The sequence below is a fragment of the Argiope bruennichi genome, chromosome 3 (genome assembly GCF_947563725.1).
Source record: "Argiope bruennichi chromosome 3, qqArgBrue1.1, whole genome shotgun sequence".
NCBI classification, from domain to species: domain Eukaryota; kingdom Metazoa; phylum Arthropoda; class Arachnida; order Araneae; family Araneidae; genus Argiope; species Argiope bruennichi.
In genome coordinates, this window is record NC_079153.1 from 32487668 (window position 1) to 32504453 (window position 16786).

The 16786-nt window shown below is 41.6% G+C and overlaps 26 non-coding genes across 26 annotated transcripts; all 26 read right to left on the reverse strand.

Moving 5' to 3' along the window:
* Positions 1–3095: 3095 nt before the first annotated feature.
* Trnal-aag (transfer RNA leucine (anticodon AAG)) lies at positions 3096–3177 on the reverse strand. Its single transcript has one exon. It is a non-coding gene; the product is annotated as a tRNA-Leu (tRNA).
* A 233-nt stretch (positions 3178–3410) lies between these two features.
* Positions 3411–3492, reverse strand: Trnal-aag (transfer RNA leucine (anticodon AAG)). Its single transcript has one exon. It is a non-coding gene; the product is annotated as a tRNA-Leu (tRNA).
* A 234-nt stretch (positions 3493–3726) lies between these two features.
* Trnal-aag (transfer RNA leucine (anticodon AAG)) lies at positions 3727–3808 on the reverse strand. Its single transcript has one exon. It is a non-coding gene; the product is annotated as a tRNA-Leu (tRNA).
* An 870-nt stretch (positions 3809–4678) lies between these two features.
* Trnal-aag (transfer RNA leucine (anticodon AAG)) lies at positions 4679–4760 on the reverse strand. The gene has a single exon. It is a non-coding gene; the product is annotated as a tRNA-Leu (tRNA).
* Positions 4761–4996: 236 nt separating this feature from the next.
* Trnal-aag (transfer RNA leucine (anticodon AAG)) lies at positions 4997–5078 on the reverse strand. The gene has a single exon. It is a non-coding gene; the product is annotated as a tRNA-Leu (tRNA).
* A 554-nt stretch (positions 5079–5632) lies between these two features.
* Positions 5633–5714, reverse strand: Trnal-aag (transfer RNA leucine (anticodon AAG)). Its single transcript has one exon. It is a non-coding gene; the product is annotated as a tRNA-Leu (tRNA).
* Positions 5715–5949: 235 nt separating this feature from the next.
* Positions 5950–6031, reverse strand: Trnal-aag (transfer RNA leucine (anticodon AAG)). Its single transcript has one exon. It is a non-coding gene; the product is annotated as a tRNA-Leu (tRNA).
* Positions 6032–7069: 1038 nt separating this feature from the next.
* On the reverse strand, positions 7070–7151 carry Trnal-aag (transfer RNA leucine (anticodon AAG)). The gene has a single exon. It is a non-coding gene; the product is annotated as a tRNA-Leu (tRNA).
* Positions 7152–7387: 236 nt separating this feature from the next.
* Positions 7388–7469, reverse strand: Trnal-aag (transfer RNA leucine (anticodon AAG)). Its single transcript has one exon. It is a non-coding gene; the product is annotated as a tRNA-Leu (tRNA).
* A 236-nt stretch (positions 7470–7705) lies between these two features.
* Positions 7706–7787, reverse strand: Trnal-aag (transfer RNA leucine (anticodon AAG)). The gene has a single exon. It is a non-coding gene; the product is annotated as a tRNA-Leu (tRNA).
* A 236-nt stretch (positions 7788–8023) lies between these two features.
* On the reverse strand, positions 8024–8105 carry Trnal-aag (transfer RNA leucine (anticodon AAG)). Its single transcript has one exon. It is a non-coding gene; the product is annotated as a tRNA-Leu (tRNA).
* An 872-nt stretch (positions 8106–8977) lies between these two features.
* Positions 8978–9059, reverse strand: Trnal-aag (transfer RNA leucine (anticodon AAG)). The gene has a single exon. It is a non-coding gene; the product is annotated as a tRNA-Leu (tRNA).
* Positions 9060–9295: 236 nt separating this feature from the next.
* Positions 9296–9377, reverse strand: Trnal-aag (transfer RNA leucine (anticodon AAG)). The gene has a single exon. It is a non-coding gene; the product is annotated as a tRNA-Leu (tRNA).
* Positions 9378–10249: 872 nt separating this feature from the next.
* Trnal-aag (transfer RNA leucine (anticodon AAG)) lies at positions 10250–10331 on the reverse strand. Its single transcript has one exon. It is a non-coding gene; the product is annotated as a tRNA-Leu (tRNA).
* Positions 10332–10567: 236 nt separating this feature from the next.
* Trnal-aag (transfer RNA leucine (anticodon AAG)) lies at positions 10568–10649 on the reverse strand. The gene has a single exon. It is a non-coding gene; the product is annotated as a tRNA-Leu (tRNA).
* Positions 10650–10885: 236 nt separating this feature from the next.
* Trnal-aag (transfer RNA leucine (anticodon AAG)) lies at positions 10886–10967 on the reverse strand. Its single transcript has one exon. It is a non-coding gene; the product is annotated as a tRNA-Leu (tRNA).
* A 236-nt stretch (positions 10968–11203) lies between these two features.
* Trnal-aag (transfer RNA leucine (anticodon AAG)) lies at positions 11204–11285 on the reverse strand. Its single transcript has one exon. It is a non-coding gene; the product is annotated as a tRNA-Leu (tRNA).
* A 554-nt stretch (positions 11286–11839) lies between these two features.
* On the reverse strand, positions 11840–11921 carry Trnal-aag (transfer RNA leucine (anticodon AAG)). Its single transcript has one exon. It is a non-coding gene; the product is annotated as a tRNA-Leu (tRNA).
* Positions 11922–12472: 551 nt separating this feature from the next.
* Positions 12473–12554, reverse strand: Trnal-aag (transfer RNA leucine (anticodon AAG)). The gene has a single exon. It is a non-coding gene; the product is annotated as a tRNA-Leu (tRNA).
* Positions 12555–13409: 855 nt separating this feature from the next.
* On the reverse strand, positions 13410–13491 carry Trnal-aag (transfer RNA leucine (anticodon AAG)). The gene has a single exon. It is a non-coding gene; the product is annotated as a tRNA-Leu (tRNA).
* A 236-nt stretch (positions 13492–13727) lies between these two features.
* On the reverse strand, positions 13728–13809 carry Trnal-aag (transfer RNA leucine (anticodon AAG)). The gene has a single exon. It is a non-coding gene; the product is annotated as a tRNA-Leu (tRNA).
* Positions 13810–14045: 236 nt separating this feature from the next.
* Positions 14046–14127, reverse strand: Trnal-aag (transfer RNA leucine (anticodon AAG)). The gene has a single exon. It is a non-coding gene; the product is annotated as a tRNA-Leu (tRNA).
* Positions 14128–14364: 237 nt separating this feature from the next.
* Trnal-aag (transfer RNA leucine (anticodon AAG)) lies at positions 14365–14446 on the reverse strand. Its single transcript has one exon. It is a non-coding gene; the product is annotated as a tRNA-Leu (tRNA).
* Positions 14447–15000: 554 nt separating this feature from the next.
* Trnal-aag (transfer RNA leucine (anticodon AAG)) lies at positions 15001–15082 on the reverse strand. The gene has a single exon. It is a non-coding gene; the product is annotated as a tRNA-Leu (tRNA).
* A 555-nt stretch (positions 15083–15637) lies between these two features.
* On the reverse strand, positions 15638–15719 carry Trnal-aag (transfer RNA leucine (anticodon AAG)). Its single transcript has one exon. It is a non-coding gene; the product is annotated as a tRNA-Leu (tRNA).
* A 551-nt stretch (positions 15720–16270) lies between these two features.
* Positions 16271–16352, reverse strand: Trnal-aag (transfer RNA leucine (anticodon AAG)). Its single transcript has one exon. It is a non-coding gene; the product is annotated as a tRNA-Leu (tRNA).
* Positions 16353–16786: the final 434 nt, after the last annotated feature.

A 16786-nucleotide genomic window follows, 5' to 3' on the forward strand; every position in this document is an offset into this window, starting at 1 on the left:
TCTTCCGACATCAGAATCCAAAAATAAAAATTGAACTTAAATTCATTCTTAGGAATTGATATGAAGCTAGTATTTTTTAAAAATAATCCTTTCAGGGGAAGTGATATTACAATTGTGAAAGTGCGAAGTTTAATCACAAGATATTTTATGCTAATAGAATCAGTTTTCTGACTTGCATTAACGTACCGGAGCGGTAGCCGTATTTCAATCTTTGCTGAAGCAAAAGAGGGAGATGGCAGCGGTGGGATTCGAACCCACGCCTCCGAAGAGACTGGTGCCTTAAACCCGCGGATTAGTCCGCTAGTTCACGCTACCGCAGTCTTCCGACATCAGCCTCCAAAAATAAAATTGAACTTAAATTCATTCTTAGGAATTGATATGAAGCTAGTATTTTTTAAAAATAATCCTTTCAGGGGAAGTGATATTACAATTGTGAAAGTGCGAAGTTTAATCACATGATATTTTATGCTAATAGAATCAGTTTTCTGACTTGCATTAACGTACCGGAGCGGTAGCCGTATTTCAATCTTTGCTGAAGCAAAAGAGGGAGATGGCAGCGGTGGGATTCGAACCCACGCCTCCGAAGAGACTGGTGCCTTAAACCCGCGGATTAGTCCGCTAGTTCACGCTACCGCAGTCTTCCGACATCAGCCTCCAAAAATAAAATTGAACTTAAATTCATTCTTAGGAATTGATATGAAGCTAGTATTTTTTAAAAATAATCCTTTCAGGGGAAGTGATATTACAATTGTGAAAGTGCGAAGTTTAATCACATGATATTTTATGCTAATAGAATCAGTTTTCTGACTTGCATTAACGTACCGGAGCGGTAGCCGTATTTCAATCTTTGCTGAAGCAAAAGAGGGAGATGGCAGCGGTGGGATTCGAACCCACGCCTCCGAAGAGACTGGTGCCTTAAACCCGCGGATTAGTCCGCTAGTTCACGCTACCGCAGTCTTCCGACATCAGCCTCCAAAAATAAAATTGAACTTAAATTCATTCTTAGGAATTGATATGAAGCTAGTATTTTTTAAAAATAATCCTTTCAGGGGAAGTGATATTACAATTGTGAAAGTGCGAAGTTTAATCACAAGATATTTTATGCTAATAGAATCAGTTTTCTGACTTGCATTAACGTACCGGAGCGGTAGCCGTATTTCAATCTTTGCTGAAGCAAAAGAGGGAGATGGCAGCGGTGGGATTCGAACCCACGCCTCCGAAGAGACTGGTGCCTTAAACCCGCGGATTAGTCCGCTAGTTCACGCTACCGCAGTCTTCCGACATCAGCCTCCAAAAATAAAATTGAACTTAAATTCATTCTTAGGAATTGATATGAAGCTAGTATTTTTTAAAAATAATCCTTTCAGGGGAAGTGATATTACAATTGTGAAAGTGCGAAGTTTAATCACAAGATATTTTATGCTAATAGAATCAGTTTTCTGACTTGCATTAACGTACCGGAGCGGTAGCCGTATTTCAATCTTTGCTGAAGCAAAAGAGGGAGATGGCAGCGGTGGGATTCTCACCCACGCCTCCGAAGAGACTGGTGCCTTAAACCCGCGGATTAGTCTGCTAGTTCACGCTACCGCAGTCTTCCGACATCAGCCTCCAAAAATAAAATTGAACTTAAATTCATTCTTAGGAATTGATATGAAGCTAGTATTTTTTAAAAATAATCCTTTCAGGGGAAGTGATATTACAATTGTGAAAGTGCGAAGTTTAATCACAAGATATTTTATGCTAATAGAATCAGTTTTCTGACTTGCATTAACGTACCGGAGCGGTAGCCGTATTTCAATCTTTGCTGAAGCAAAAGAGGGAGATGGCAGCGGTGGGATTCGAACCCACGCCTCCGAAGAGACTGGTGCCTTAAACCCGCGGATTAGTCCGCTAGTTCACGCTACCGCAGTCTTCCGACATCAGCCTCCAAAAATAAAATTGAACTTAAATTCATTCCTAGGAATTGATATGAAGCTAGTATTTTTTAAAAATAATCCTTTCAGGGGAAGTGATATTACAATTGTGAAAGTGCGAAGTTTAAACACAAGATATTTTATGCTAATAGAATCAGTTTTCTGACTTGCATTAACGTACCGGAGCGGTAGCCGTATTTCAATCTTTGCTGAAGCAAAAGAGGGAGATGGCAGCGGTGGGATTCGAACCCACGCCTCCGAAGAGACTGGTGCCTTAAACCCGCGGATTAGTCCGCTAGTTCACGCTACCGCAGTCTTCCGACATCAGCCTCCAAAAATAAAATTGAACTTAAATTCATTCTTAGGAATTGATATGAAGCTAGTATTTTTTAAAAATAATCCTTTCAGGGGAAGTGATATTACAATTGGGAAAGTGCGAAGTTTAATCACATGATATTTTATGCTAATAGAATCAGTTTTCTGACTTGCATTAACGTACCGGAGCGGTAGCCGTATTTCAATCTTTGCTGAAGCAAAAGAGGGAGATGGCAGCGGTGGGATTCGAACCCACGCCTCCGAAGAGACTGGTGCCTTAAACCCGCGGATTAGTCAGCTAGTCCATGCTACCGCAGTCTTCCGACTTCAGCCTCCAAAAATAAAATTGAACATAAATGCTTTCTTAGGAATTGATATGAAGCTAGTATTTTCATACAATAATTCTATCAAGGGAAGTGATATTACAATTGGGAAAGTGCGGAGTTTAATCACGTGATATTTTATGCAAATAGAATCAGTTTTCTGACTTGCATTAAACTATCTGAGCGGTAGCCGTATTTCAATCTTTGCTGAAGCAAAAGAAGAAGATGGCAGCGCTGGTACTCGAACCCACGCCTCCGAAGAGACTAGTGCCTGAAACCAGCGCATTAGACCGTACGGCCACGCTACCGCAGTCTTCCGACGTCAGCCTCCAAAAATAAAATTGAACTTAAATTCATTCTTAGGAATTGATATGAAGCTAGTATTTTTAAAAATTAATCCTGTCAGAGGAAGTAATATTACAATTGGGAAAGTGCGGAGTTTAATCACGTGATATTTTATGCAAATAGAATCAGTTTTCTGACTTGCATTAACGTACCGGAGCGGTAGCCGTATTTCAATCCTTGCTGAAGTAAAAGAGGGAGATGTCAGCGGTGGGATTCGAACCCACGCCTCCGAAGAGACTGGTGCCTTAAACCAGCGCCTTAGACCGCTCGACCACGCTACCGCAGTCTTGCAATATCAGCCTCCAAAAATAAAATTAAATTTTTTCTTAGGAATTGAGACGAAGCTAGTATTTTTATATAATAATCCTTCCTGTCAAGGGAAGTGATATTACAATTGGGAAAGTGCGGAGTTTAATCACATGATATTTTATGCAAATAGAATCAGTTTTCTGACTTGCATTAACCTACCTGAGCGGTAGTCTATTTCAATCCTTGCTGAAGCAAAAGACTGAGATGGCAGCGGTGGGATTTAAACCCACGCCTCCGAAAAGACTAGTGCCTTAAACCAGCGCCTTAGACCGCTCGGCCACGCTACCGCAGTCTTCTGGACACAGCCTCTAAAAATAAAATTAAATTTTTTCTTAGGAATTTCTATGAAGCTAGTATTTTTATATAATAATCCTTCCTGTCAAGGGAAGTGATATTACAATTGGGAAAGTGCGGAGTTTAATCACATGATATTTTATGCAAATAGAATCAGTTTTCTGACTTGCATTAACCTACCTGAGCGGTAGCCGTATTTCAATCCTTGCTGAAGCAAAAGAGGGAGATGGCAGCGGTGGGATTTAAACCCACGCCTCCGAAAAGACTAGTGCCTTAAACCAGCGCCTTAGACCGCTCGGCCACGCTACCGCAGTCTTCTGGGCACAGCCTCCAAAAATAAAATTAAATTTTTTCTTAGGAATTTCTATGAAGCTAGTATTTTTATATAATAATCCTTCCTGTCAAGGGAAGTGATATTACAATTGGGAAAGTGCGGAGTTTAATCACATGATATTTTATGCAAATAGAATCAGTTTTCTGACTTGCATTAACGTACCGGATCGGTAGCCGTATTTCAATCTTTGCTGAAGCAAAAAGGGAGATGGCAGCGGTGGGATTCGAACCCACGCCTCCGAAGAGACTGGTGCCTTAAACCCGCGGATTAGTCCGCTAGTCCACGCTACCGCAGTCTTCCGACTTCAGCCTCCAAAAATAAAATTGAACGTAAATGCTTTCTTAGGAATTGATATGAAGCTAGTATTTTCATAAAAATAATTCTATCAAGGGAAGTGATATTACAATTGGGAAAGTGCGGAGTTTAATCACTTGATATTTTATGCAAATAGAATCAGTTTTCTGACTTGCATTAAACTATCTGAGCGGTAGCCGTATTTCAATCTTTGCTGAAGCAAAAGAAGGAGATGGCAGCGCTGGTATTCGAACCCACGCCTCCGAAGAGACTGGCGCCTTAAACCAGCGCCTTAGACCGCTCGGCCACGCTACCGCAGTCTTCCGACATCAGCCTCCAAAAATAAAATTGAACTTAAATGCTTTCTTGGGAATTGATATGAAGCTTTTTTTAAAAAATAATAATCCTGTTAGGGGAAGTGATATTACAATTGGGAAAGTGCGGAGTTTAATCACGTGATATTTTATGCAAATAGAATCAGTTTTCTGACTTGCATTAAACTATCTGAGCGGTAGCCGTATTTCAATCTTTGCTGAAGCAAAAGCAGGAGGTGGCAGCGGTGGGATTCGAACCCACGCCTCCGAAAAGACTGGTGCCTTAAACCAGCGCCTTAGACCTCTCGGCCACGCTACCGCAGTCTTCCGACATCAGCCTCCAAAAATAAAATTGAACTGAAATTCATTCTTAGGAATTGATATGAAGCTAGTATTTTCATATAATAATTCTGTCAAGGGAAGTGATATTACAATTGGGAAAGTGCGGAGTTTAATCACGTGATATTTTATGCAAATAGAATCAGTTTTCTGACTTGCATTAAACTATCTGCGCGGTAGCCGTATTTCAATCTTTGCTGAAGCAAAAGAAGGAGATGGCAGCGGTGGGATTCAAACCCACGCCTCCGAAGAGACTGGTGCCTTAAACCAGCGCCTTAGACCTCTCGGCCACGCTACCGCAGTCTTCCGACATCAGCCTCCAAAAATAAAATTGAACTTAAATTCATTCTTAGGAATTGATATGAAGCTAGTATTTTCATATAATAATTCTTTCAAGGGAATTGATATTACAATTGGGAAAGTGCGTAGTTTAATCACGTGATATTTTATGCATATAGAATCAGTTTTCTGACTTGCATTAACGTACCGGAGCGGTAGCCGTATTTCAATCTTTGCTGAAGCAAAAGAGGGAGATGGCAGCGGTGGGATTCGAACCCACGCCTCCGAAGAGACTGGTGCCTGAAACTCGCGGATTAGTCCGCTCGTCCACGCTACCGCAGTCTTCCGACATCAGCCTCCAAAAATAAAATTGAACCTAAATTCATTCTTAGGAATTGATATGAAGCTAGTATTTTCACATAATAATTCTGTCAAGGGAAGTGATTTTACAATTGGGAAAGTGCGGAGTTTAATCACGTGATATTTTATGCAAATAGAATCAGTTTTCTGACTTGCATTAACGTACCGGATCGGTAGCCGTATTTCAATCTTTGCTGAAGCAAAAGAGGGAGATGGCAGCGGTGGGATTCGAACCCACACTTCCGAAGAGACTGGTGCCTTAAACCAGCGCCTTAGACCGCTCGGCCACGCTACCGCAGTCTTCCGACGTCAGCCTTCAAAAATAAAATTGAACTTAATTGCTTTCTTAGGAATTGATACGAAGCTAGTATTTTCATGTAATAATTCTGTCAAGGGAAGTGATATTACAATTGGGAATGTGCGGAGTTTAATCACACGATATTTTATGCAAATAGAATCAGTTTTCTGACTTGCATTAACCTACCTGAGCGGTAGCCTATTTCAATCCTTGCTGAAGCAAAAGAGGGAGATGGCAGCGGTGGGATTTAAACCCACGCCTCCGAAAAGACTAGTGCCTTAAACCAGCGCCTTAGACCGCTCGGCCACGCTACCGCAGTCTTCTGGACACAGCCTCCAAAAATAAAATTAAATTTTTTCTTAGGAATTTCTATGAAGCTAGTATTTTTATATAATAATCCTTCCTGTCAAGGGAAGTGATATTACAATTGGGAAAGTGCGGAGTTTAATCACATGATATTTTATGCAAATAGAATCTGTTTTCTGACTTGCATTAACGTACCGGATCGGTAGCCGTATTTCAATCTTTGCTGAAGCAAAAGAGGGAGATGGCAGCGGTGGGATTCGAACCCCCGCCCCCGAAGAGACTGGTGCCTGAAACCAGCGCATTAGACCGTACGGCCACGCTACCGCAGTCTTCCGACGTCAGCCTCCAAAAATAAAATTGAACTTAAATTCATTCTTAGGAATTGATATGAAGCTAGTATTTTTAAAAAAAAATCCTGTCAGGGGAAGTGATGACTGAGGTGGCAGCGGTGGCATTCGAACTCCCGCCTCCGAAGAGACTGGTGCCTAAATCACAGTCCTGCGATATCAGCCTCCAAAAACAAAATTGAACTTAAATTCTTTCTGAGGAATTGATATGAAGCTAGTATTTTTATATAATAATTCTGTCAATTGAATTGATATTACAATTGGGAAAGTGCGGAGTTTAATCACGTGATATTTTATGCAAATAGAATCAGTTTTCTGATTTGCATTAAACTATCTGCGCGGTAGCCTTATTTCAATCTTTGCTGAAGCAAAAGAGGGAGATGGCAGCGGTGGGATTCGAACCCACGCCTCCGAAGAGACTAGGGCCTTAAACCAGCGCCTTAGACCGCTCGGCCAGGATACCGCAGTCTACCGACAACAGCCTCCAAAAATAAAATTGAACTTAAATTCATTCTTAGGAATTGATAAGAAGCTAGTATTTTTAAAAAATAATCCTGTCAGGTGAAGTAATATTACAGTTGGGAAAGTGCGGAGTTTAATCACGTGATATTTTATGCAAATAGAATCAGTTTTCTGACTTGCATTAAACTATCTGCGCGGTAGCCTTATTTCAATCTTTGCTGAGGCAAAAGAAGGAGATGGCAGCGGTGGGATTCGAACCCACGCCTCCGAAGAGACTGGTGCCTTAAACCAGCGGTTTAGACCACTCGGCCACGCTACCGCAGTCTTCCGACGTCAACCTCAAAAAATAAAATTAAACTTAAATTCATTCTTAGGAATTGATATGAAGCTAGTATTTTTTAAAAATAATCCTGTCAGGGGAAGTGATATTACAATTGGGAAAGTGCGGAGTTTAATCACGTGATATTTTATGCAAATAGAATCAGTTTTCTGACTTGCATTAACGTACCGGATCGGTAGCCGTATTTCAATCTTTGCTGAAGCAAAAGAGGGAGATGGCAGCGGTGGGATTCGAACCCACGCCTCCGAAGAGACTGGTGCCTTAAACCAGCGCCTTAGACCGCTCGGCCACGCTACCGCCGTCTTCCGACGTCAGCCTTCAAAAATAAAATTGAACTTAATTGCTTTCTTAGGAATTGATATGAAGCTAGTATTTTCATATAATAATTCTGTCAAGGGAAGTGATATTACAATTGGGAAAGTGCGGAGTTTAATCACGTGATATTTTATGCAAATAGAATCAGTTTTCTGACTTGCATTAACGTACCGGATCGGTAGCCGTATTTCAATCTTTGCTGAAGCAAAAGAGGGAGATGGCAGCGGTGGGATTCGAACCCACGCCTCCGAAGAGACTGGTGCCTTAAACCAGCGCCTTAGACCGCTCGGCCACGCTACCGCCGTCTTCCGACGTCAGCCTTCAAAAATAAAATTGAACTTAATTGCTTTCTTAGGAATTGATATGAAGCTAGTATTTTCATATAATAATTCTGTCAAGGGAAGTGATATTACAATTGGGAAAGTGCGGAGTTTAATCACATGATGTTTTATGCAAATAGAATCAGTTTTCTGACTTGCATTAACCTACCTGCGCGGTAGCCGTATTTCAATCTTTGCTAAAGAAAAAGACGGAGATGGCAGCGGTGGGATTCGAACCCACGCCTCCGAAGAGTCTGGTGCCTTAAACCAACGGTTTAGACCACTCGGCCACGCTACCGCAGTCTTCCGACGTCAACCTCCAAAAATAAAATTGAACTTATATTCATTCTTAGGAATTGATATGAAGCTAGTATTTTTAAAAAGCAATCCTGTCAGGGGAAGTGATATTACAATTGGGAAAGTGCGGAGTTTAATCACGTGATATTTTATGCAAATAGAATCAGTTTTCTGACTTGCATTAACGTACCGGATCGGTAGCCGTATTTCAATCTTTGCTGAAGCAAAAGAGGGAGATGGCAGCGGTGGGATTCGAACCCACGCTTCCGAAGAGACTGGTGCCTGAAACCAGCGTATTAGACCGTACGGCCACGCTACCTCAGTCTTCCGACATCAGCCTCCAAAAATAAAATTGAACTTAAATGCTTTCTTAGGAATTGATATGAAGCTTTTTTTTTTAAAAAATAATCCTGTTAGGGGAAGTGAAATTACAATTGGGAAAGTGCGGAGTTTAATCACGTGATATTTTATGCAAATATAATCAGTTTTCTGACTTGCATTAACGTACCGGATCGGTAGCCGTATTTCAATCTTTGCTGAAGCAAAACAGGGAGATGGCAGCGGTGGGATTCGAACCCACGCTTCCGAAGAGACTGGTGCCTGAAACAAGCGCATTAGACCGTACGGCCACGCTACCGCAGTCTTCCGACATCAGCCTACAAAAATAAAATTGAACTTAAATGCTTTCTTAGGAATTGATATGAAGCTTTTTTTTTAAAAAAATAATCCTGTTAGGGGAAGTGATATTACAATTGGGAAAGTGCGGAGTTTAATCACGTGATATTTTATGCAAATAGAATCAGTTTTCTGACTTGCATTAACGTACCGCATCGGTAGCCGTATTTCAATCTTTGCTGAAGCAAAAGAGGGAGATGGCAGCGGTGGGATTCGAACCCACGCCTCCGAAGAGACTGGTGCCTTAAACCAGCGGTTTAGACCACTCGGCCACGCTACCGCAGTCTTCCGACGTCAACCTCCAAAAATAAAATTAAACTTAAATTCATTCTTAGGAATTGATATGAAGCTAGTATTTTTTAAAAATAATCCTGTCAGGGGAAGTGATATTACAATTGGGAAAGTACGGAGTTTAATCACGTGATATTTTATGCAAATAGAATCAGTTTTCTGACTTGCATTAACCTACCTGCGCGGTAGCCGTATTTCAATCTTTGCTAAAGAAAAAGACGGAGATGGCAGCGGTGGGATTCGAACCCACGCCTCCGAAGAGACTGGTGCCTTAAACCAACGGTTTAGACCACTCGGCCACGCTACCGCAGTCTTCCGACGTCAACCTCCAAAAATAAAATTATACTTAAATTCATTCTTAGGAATTGATACGAAGCTAGTATTTTTAAAAAATAATCCTGTCAGGGGAAGTGATATTACAATTGGGAAAGTGCGGAGTTTAATCACGTGATATTTTATGCAAATAGAATCAGTTTTCTGACTTGCATTAACGTACCGGAGCGGTAGCCGTATTTCAATCTTTGCTGAAGCAAAAGAGGGAGATGGCAGCGGTGGGATTCGAACCCACGCTTCCGAAGAGACTGGTGCCTGAAACCAGCGCATTAGACCGTACGGCCACGCTACCGCAGTCTTCCGACGTCAACCTCCAAAAATAAAATTGAACTTATATTCATTCTTAGGAATTGATATGAAGCTAGTATTTTTAAAAAGCAATCCTGTCAGGGGAAGTGATATTACAATTGGGAAAGTGCGGAGTTTAATCACGTGATATTTTATGCAAATAGAATCAGTTTTCTGACTTGCATTAACGTACCGGATCGGTAGCCGTATTTCAATCTTTGCTGAAGCAAAAGAGGGAGATGGCAGCGGTGGGATTCGAACCCACGCTTCCGAAGAGACTGGTGCCTGAAACCAGCGCATTAGACCGTACGGCCACGCTACCGCAGTCTTCCGACATCAGCCTACAAAAATAAAATTTAACTTAAATGCTTTCTTAGGAATTGATATGAAGCTTTTTTTTAAAAAAAATAATCCTGTTAGGGGAAGTGATATTACAATTGGGAAAGTGCGGAGTTTAATCACGTGATATTTTATGCAAATAGAATCAGTTTTCTGACTTGCATTAACGTACCGGATCGGTAGCCGTATTTCAATCTATGCTGAAGCAAAAGAGGGAGATGGCAGCGGTGGGATTCGAACCCACGCCTCCGAAGAGACTGGTGCCTTAAACCAGCGCCTTAGACCGCTCGGCCACGCTACCGCCGTCTTCCGACGTCAGCCTTCAAAAATAAAATTGAACTTAATTGCTTTCTTAGGAATTGATATGAAGCTAGTATTTTTAAAAAGCAATCCTGTCAGGGGAAGTGATATTACAATTGGGAAAGTGCGGAGTTTAATCACGTGATATTTTATGCAAATAGAATCAGTTTTCTGACTTGCATTAACGTACCGGATCGGTAGCCGTATTTCAATCTTTGCTGAAGCAAAAGAGGGAGATGGCAGCGGTGGGATTTGAACCCACGCCTCCGAAGAGACTGGTGCCTTAAACCAGCGCCTTAGACCGCTCGGCCACGCTACCGCAGTCTTCCGACGTCAACCTCCAAAAATAAAATTATACTTAAATTCATTCTTAGGAATTGATATGAAGCTAGTATTTTTAAAAAATAATCCTGTCAGGGGAAGTGATATTACAATTGGGAAAGTGCGGAGTTTAATCACGTGATATTTTATGCAAATATAATCAGTTTTCTGACTTGCATTAACGTACCGGATCGGTAGCCGTATTTCAATCTTTGCTGAAGCAAAAGAGGGAGATGGCAGCGGTGGGATTCGAACCCACGCCTCCGAAGAGACTGGTGCCTTAAACCAGCGCCTTAGACCGCTCGGCCACGCTACCGCCGTCTTCCGACGTCAGCCTTCAAAAATAAAATTGAACTTAATTGCTTTCTTAGGAATTGATACGAAGCTAGTATTTTCATATAATAATTCTGTCAAGGGAAGTGATATTACAATTGGGAAAGTGCGGAGTTTAATCACATGATATTTTATGCAAATAGAATCAGTTTTCTGACTTGCATTAACCTACCTGCGCGGTAGCCGTATTTCAATCTTTGCTAAAGAAAAAAACGGAGATGGCAGCGGTGGGATTCGAACCCACGCCTCCGAAGAGACTGGTGCCTTAAACCAACGGTTTAGACCACTCGGCCACGCTACCGCAGTCTTCCGACGTCAACCTCCAAAAATAAAATTATACTTAAATTCATTCTTAGGAATTGATACGAAGCTAGTATTTTTAAAAAATAATCCTGTCTGGGGAAGTGATATTACAATTGGGAAAGTGCGGAATTTAATCACGTGATATTTTATGCAAATAGAATCAGTTTTCTGACTTGCATTAACCTACCTGCGCGGTAGCCGTATTTCAATCTTTGCTGAAGCAAAAGAGGGAGATGGCAGCGGTGGGATTCGAACCCACGCTTCCGAAGAGACTTGTGCCTGAAACCAGCGCATTAGACCGTACGGCCACGCTACCGCAGTCTTCCGACATCAGCCTACAAAAATAAAATTGAACTTAAATGCTTTCTTAGGAATTGATATGAAGCTTTTTTTTAAAAAAAATAATCCTGTTAGGGGAAGTGATATTACAATTGGGAAAGTGCGGAGTTTAATCACGTGATATTTTATGCAAATAGAATCAGTTTTCTGACTGTCATTAACGTACCGGATCGGTAGCCGTATTTCAATCTTTGCTGAAGCAAAAGAGGGAGATGGCAGCGGTGGGATTCGAACCCACGCCTCCGAAGAGACTGGTGCCTTAAACCAGCGCCTTAGACCGCTCGGCCACGCTACCGCCGTCCTCCGACGTCAGCCTTCAAAAATAAAATTGAACATAATTGCTTTCTTAGGAATTGATATGAAGCTAGTATTTTCATATAATAATTCTGTCAAGGGAAGTGATATTACAATTGGGAAAGTGCGGAGTTTAATCACATGATATTTTATGCAAATAGAATCAGTTTTCTGACTTGCATTAACCTACCTGCGCGGTAGCCGTATTTCAATCTTTGCGAAAGAAAAAGACGGAGATGGCAGTGGTGGGATTCGAACTCCCGCCTCCGAAGAGACTGGTGCCTTAAACCAGCGCATTAGACCGTTCGGCCACGCTACCGCAGTCTTCCGACGTCAGCCTCCAAAAATAGAATTGAACTTAAATTCATTCTTAGGAATTGATATGAAGCTAGTATTTTCAAAAAATAATCCTGTCAGGGGAAGTGATATTACAATTCGGAAAGTGCGGAGTTTAGTCACGTGATATTTTATGCAAATAGAATCAGTTTTCTGACTTGCATTAACGTACCGGATCGGTAGCCGTATTTTATTTGCTGAAGCAAGAGAGGGAGATGGCAGCGGTGGGATTCGAACCAACGCCTCCGAAAAGACTGGTGCCTTAAACCAGCGCCTTAGACCGCTCGGCCACGCTACCGCAGTCTTCCGGACACAGTCTCCAAAAATAAAATTAAATTTTTTCTTAGGAATTGATATGAAGCTAGTATTTTTATATAATAATCCTTCAAGGGAAGTGATATTACAATTGGGAAAGTGCGTAGTTTAATCACGTGATATTTTATGCATATAGAATCAGTTTTCAGACTTGCATTAACGTATCGGATCGGTAGCCGTATTTTATTTGCTGAAGCAAGAGAAGGAGATGCCAGCGGTGGGATTCGAACCAACGCCTCCGAAAAGACTGGTGCCTTAAACCAGCGCCTTAGACCGCTCGGCCACGCTACCGCAGTCTTCCGGACACAGTCTCCAAAAATAAAATTAAATTTTTTCTTAGGAATTGATATGAAGCTAGTATTTTTATATAATAATCCTTCAAGGGAAGTGATATTACAATTGGGAAAGTGCGTAGTTTAATCACGTGATATTTTATGCATATAGAATCAGTTTTCAGACTTGCATTAACGTACCGCATCGGTAGCCGTATTTCAATCTTTGCTGAAGAAAAAGAGGCAGATGGCAGCTTTGGGATTCGAACCCACGCGTCCGAAGAGACTGGTGCCTTAAAACAGCGGTTTAGACCACTCGGCCACGCTACCGCAGTCTTCCGACGTCAACCTCCAAAAATAAAATTAAACTTAAATTCATTCTTAGGAATTGATATGAAGCTAGTATTTTTTAAAAATAATCCTGTCAGGGGAAGTGATATTACAATTGGGAAAGTGCGGAGTTTAATCACGTGATATTTTATGCAAATAGAATCAGTTTTCTAACTTGCATTAACGTACCGGATCGGTAGCCGTATTTCAATCTTTGCTGAAGCAAAAGAGGGAGATGGCAGCGGTGGGATTCGAACCCACGCCTCCGAAGAGACTGGTGCCTTAAACCAGCGCCTTAGACAGCTCGGCCACGCTACCGCCGTCTTCCGACGTCAGCCTTCAAAAATAAAATTGAACTTAATTGCTTTCTTAGGAATTGATATGAAGCTAGTATTTTCATATAATAATTCTGTCAAGGGAAGTGATATTACAATTGGGAAAGTGCGGAGTTTAATCACATGATATTTTATGCAAATAGAATCAGTTTTCTGACTTGCATTAACCTACCTGCGCGGTAGCCGTATTTCAATCTTTGCTAAAGAAAAAGACGGAGATGGCAGCGGTGGGATTCGAACCCACGCCTCCGAAGAGACTGGTGCCTTAAACCAACGGTTTAGACCACTCGGCCACGCTACCGCAGTCTTCCGACGTCAACCTCCAAAAATAAAATTGAACTTAAATTCATTCTTAGGAATTGATATGAAGCTAGTATTTTTAAAAAGCAATCCTTTCAGGGGAAGTGATATTACAATTGGGAAAGTGCGGAGTTTAATCACGTGATATTTTATGCAAATAGAATCAGTTTTCTGACTTGCATTAACGTACCGGATCGGTAGCCGTATTTCAATCTTTGCTGAAGCAAAAGAGGGAGATGGCAGCGGTGGGATTCGAACCCACGCCTCCGAAGAGACTGGTGCCTTAAACCAGCGCCTTAGACCGCTCGGCCACGCTACCGCAGTCTTCCGACGTCAACCTCCAAAAATAAAATTGAACTTAAATGCTTTCTTAGGAATTGATATGAAGCTTTTTTTTTAAAAAAAATAATCCTGTTAGGGGAAGTGATATTACATTTGGGAAAGTGCGGAGTTTAATCACGTGATATTTTATGCAAATAGAATCAGTTTTCTGACTGTCATTAACGTACCGGATCGGTAGCCGTATTTCAATCTTTGCTGAAGCAAAAGAGGGAGATGGCAGCGGTGGGATTCGAACCCACGCCTCCGAAGAGACTGGTGCCTTAAACCAGCGCCTTAGACCGCTCGGCCACGCTACCGCCGTCCTCCGACGTCAGCCTTCAAAAATAAAATTGAACTTAATTGCTTTCTTAGGAATTAATATGAAGCTAGTATTTTCATATAATAATTCTGTCAAGGGAAGTGATATTACAATTGGGAAAGTGCGGAGTTTAATCACATGATATTTTATGCAAATAGAATCAGTTTTCTGACTTGCATTAACCTACCTGCGCGGTAGCCGTATTTCAATCTTTGCGAAAGAAAAAGACGGAGATGGCAGTGGTGGGATTCGAACTCCCGCCTCCGAAGAGACTGGTGCCTTAAACCAGCGGTTTAGACCACTCGGCCACGCTACCGCAGTCTTCCGACGTCAACCTCCAAAAATAAAATTATACTTAAATTCATTCTTAGGAATTGATATGAAGCTAGTATTTTTAAAAAATAATCCTGTCAGGGGAAGTGATATTACAATTGGGAAAGTGCGGAGTTTAATCACGTGATATTTTATGCAAATATAATCAGTTTTCTGACTTGCATTAACGTACCGGAGCGGTAGCCGTATTTCAATCTTTGCTGAAGCAAAAGAGGGAGATGGCAGCGGTGGGATTCGAACCCACGCCTCCGAAGAGACTGGTGCCTTAAACCAGCGCCTTAGACCGCTCGGCCACGCTACCGCAGTCTTCCGACGTCAACCTCCAAAAATAAAATTATACTTAAATTCATTCTTAGGATTTGATATGAAGCTAGTATTTTTAAAAAATAATCCTGTCAGGGGAAGTGATATTACAATTGGGAAAGTGCGGAGTTTAATCACGTGATATTTTATGCAAATAGAATCAGTTTTCTGACTTGCATTAACGTACCGGAGCGGTAGCCGTATTTCAATCTTTGATGAAGCAAAAGAGGGAGATGGCAGCGGTGGGATTCGATCCCACGCTTCCGAAGAGACTGGTGCCTGAAACCAGCGCATTAGACCGTACGGCCACGCTACCGCAGTCTTCCGACATCAGCCTCCAAAAATAAAATTGAACTTAAATGCTTTCTTAGGAATTGATATGAAGCTTTTTTTTAAAAAAAAATAATCCTGTTAGGGGAAGTGATATTACATTTGGGAAAGTGCGGAGTTTAATCACGTGATATTTTATGCAAATAGAATCAGTTTTCTGACTGTCATTAACGTACCGGATCGGTAGCCGTATTTCAATCTTTGCTGAAGCAAAAGAGGGAGATGGCAGCGGTGGGATTCGAACACACGCCTCCGAAGAGACTGGTGCCTTAAACCAGCGCCTTAGACCGCTCGGCCACGCTACCGCCGTCCTCCGACGTCAGCCTTCAAAAATAAAATTGAACTTAATTGCTTTCTTAGGAATTAATATGAAGCTAGTATTTTCATATAATAATTCTGTCAAGGGAAGTGATATTACAATTGGGAAAGTGCGGAGTTTAATCACATGATATTTTATGCAAATAGAATCAGTTTTCTGACTTGCATTAACCTACCTGCGCGGTAGCCGTATTTCAATCTTTGCGAAAGAAAAAGACGGAGATGGCAGTGGTGGGATTCGAACTCCCGCCTCCGAAGAGACTGGTGCCTTAAACCAGCGCATTAGACCGTTCGGCCACGCTACCGCAGTCTTCCGACGTCAGCCTCCAAAAATAGAATTGAACTTAAATTCATTCTTAGGAATTGATATGAAGCTAGTATTTTCAAAAAATAATCCTGTCAGGGGAAGTGATATTACAATTCGGAAAGTGCGGAGTTTAGTCACGTGATATTTTATGCAAATAGAATCAGTTTTCTGACTTGCATTAACCTACCGGATCGATAGCCGTATTTTATTTGCTGAAGCAAAAGAGGGAGATGGCAGCGGTGGGATTCGAACCCACGCCTCCGAAAATACCGGTGCCTTAAACCAGCGCCTTAGACCGCTCGGCCACGCTACCGCAGTCTTCCGGACACAGCCTCCAAAAATAAAATTAAATTTTTTCTTAGGAATTGATATGAAGCTAGTATTTTTATATAATAATCCTTCCTGTCAAGTGAAGTGATATTACAATTGGGAAAGTGCGGAGTTTAATCACATTTTATTTTATGAAAATAGAATCAGTTTTCTGACTTGCATTAACCTACCTGAGCGGTAGCCGTATTTCAATCTTTGCTGAAGCAAAAGTTGGAGATGGCAGAGGTGGGATTCGAACCAACGCCTCCGAAAAGACTGGTGCCTTAAACCAGCCCCTTAGACCGCTCAGCCACGCTACCGCAGTCTACCGGACTCATCCTCCAAAAATAAAATTAAATTTTTTCTTAGGAATTGATATGAAGCTAGCATTTTTACATAATAATTCTTCCTGTCAAGGGAAGTGATATTACAATTGGC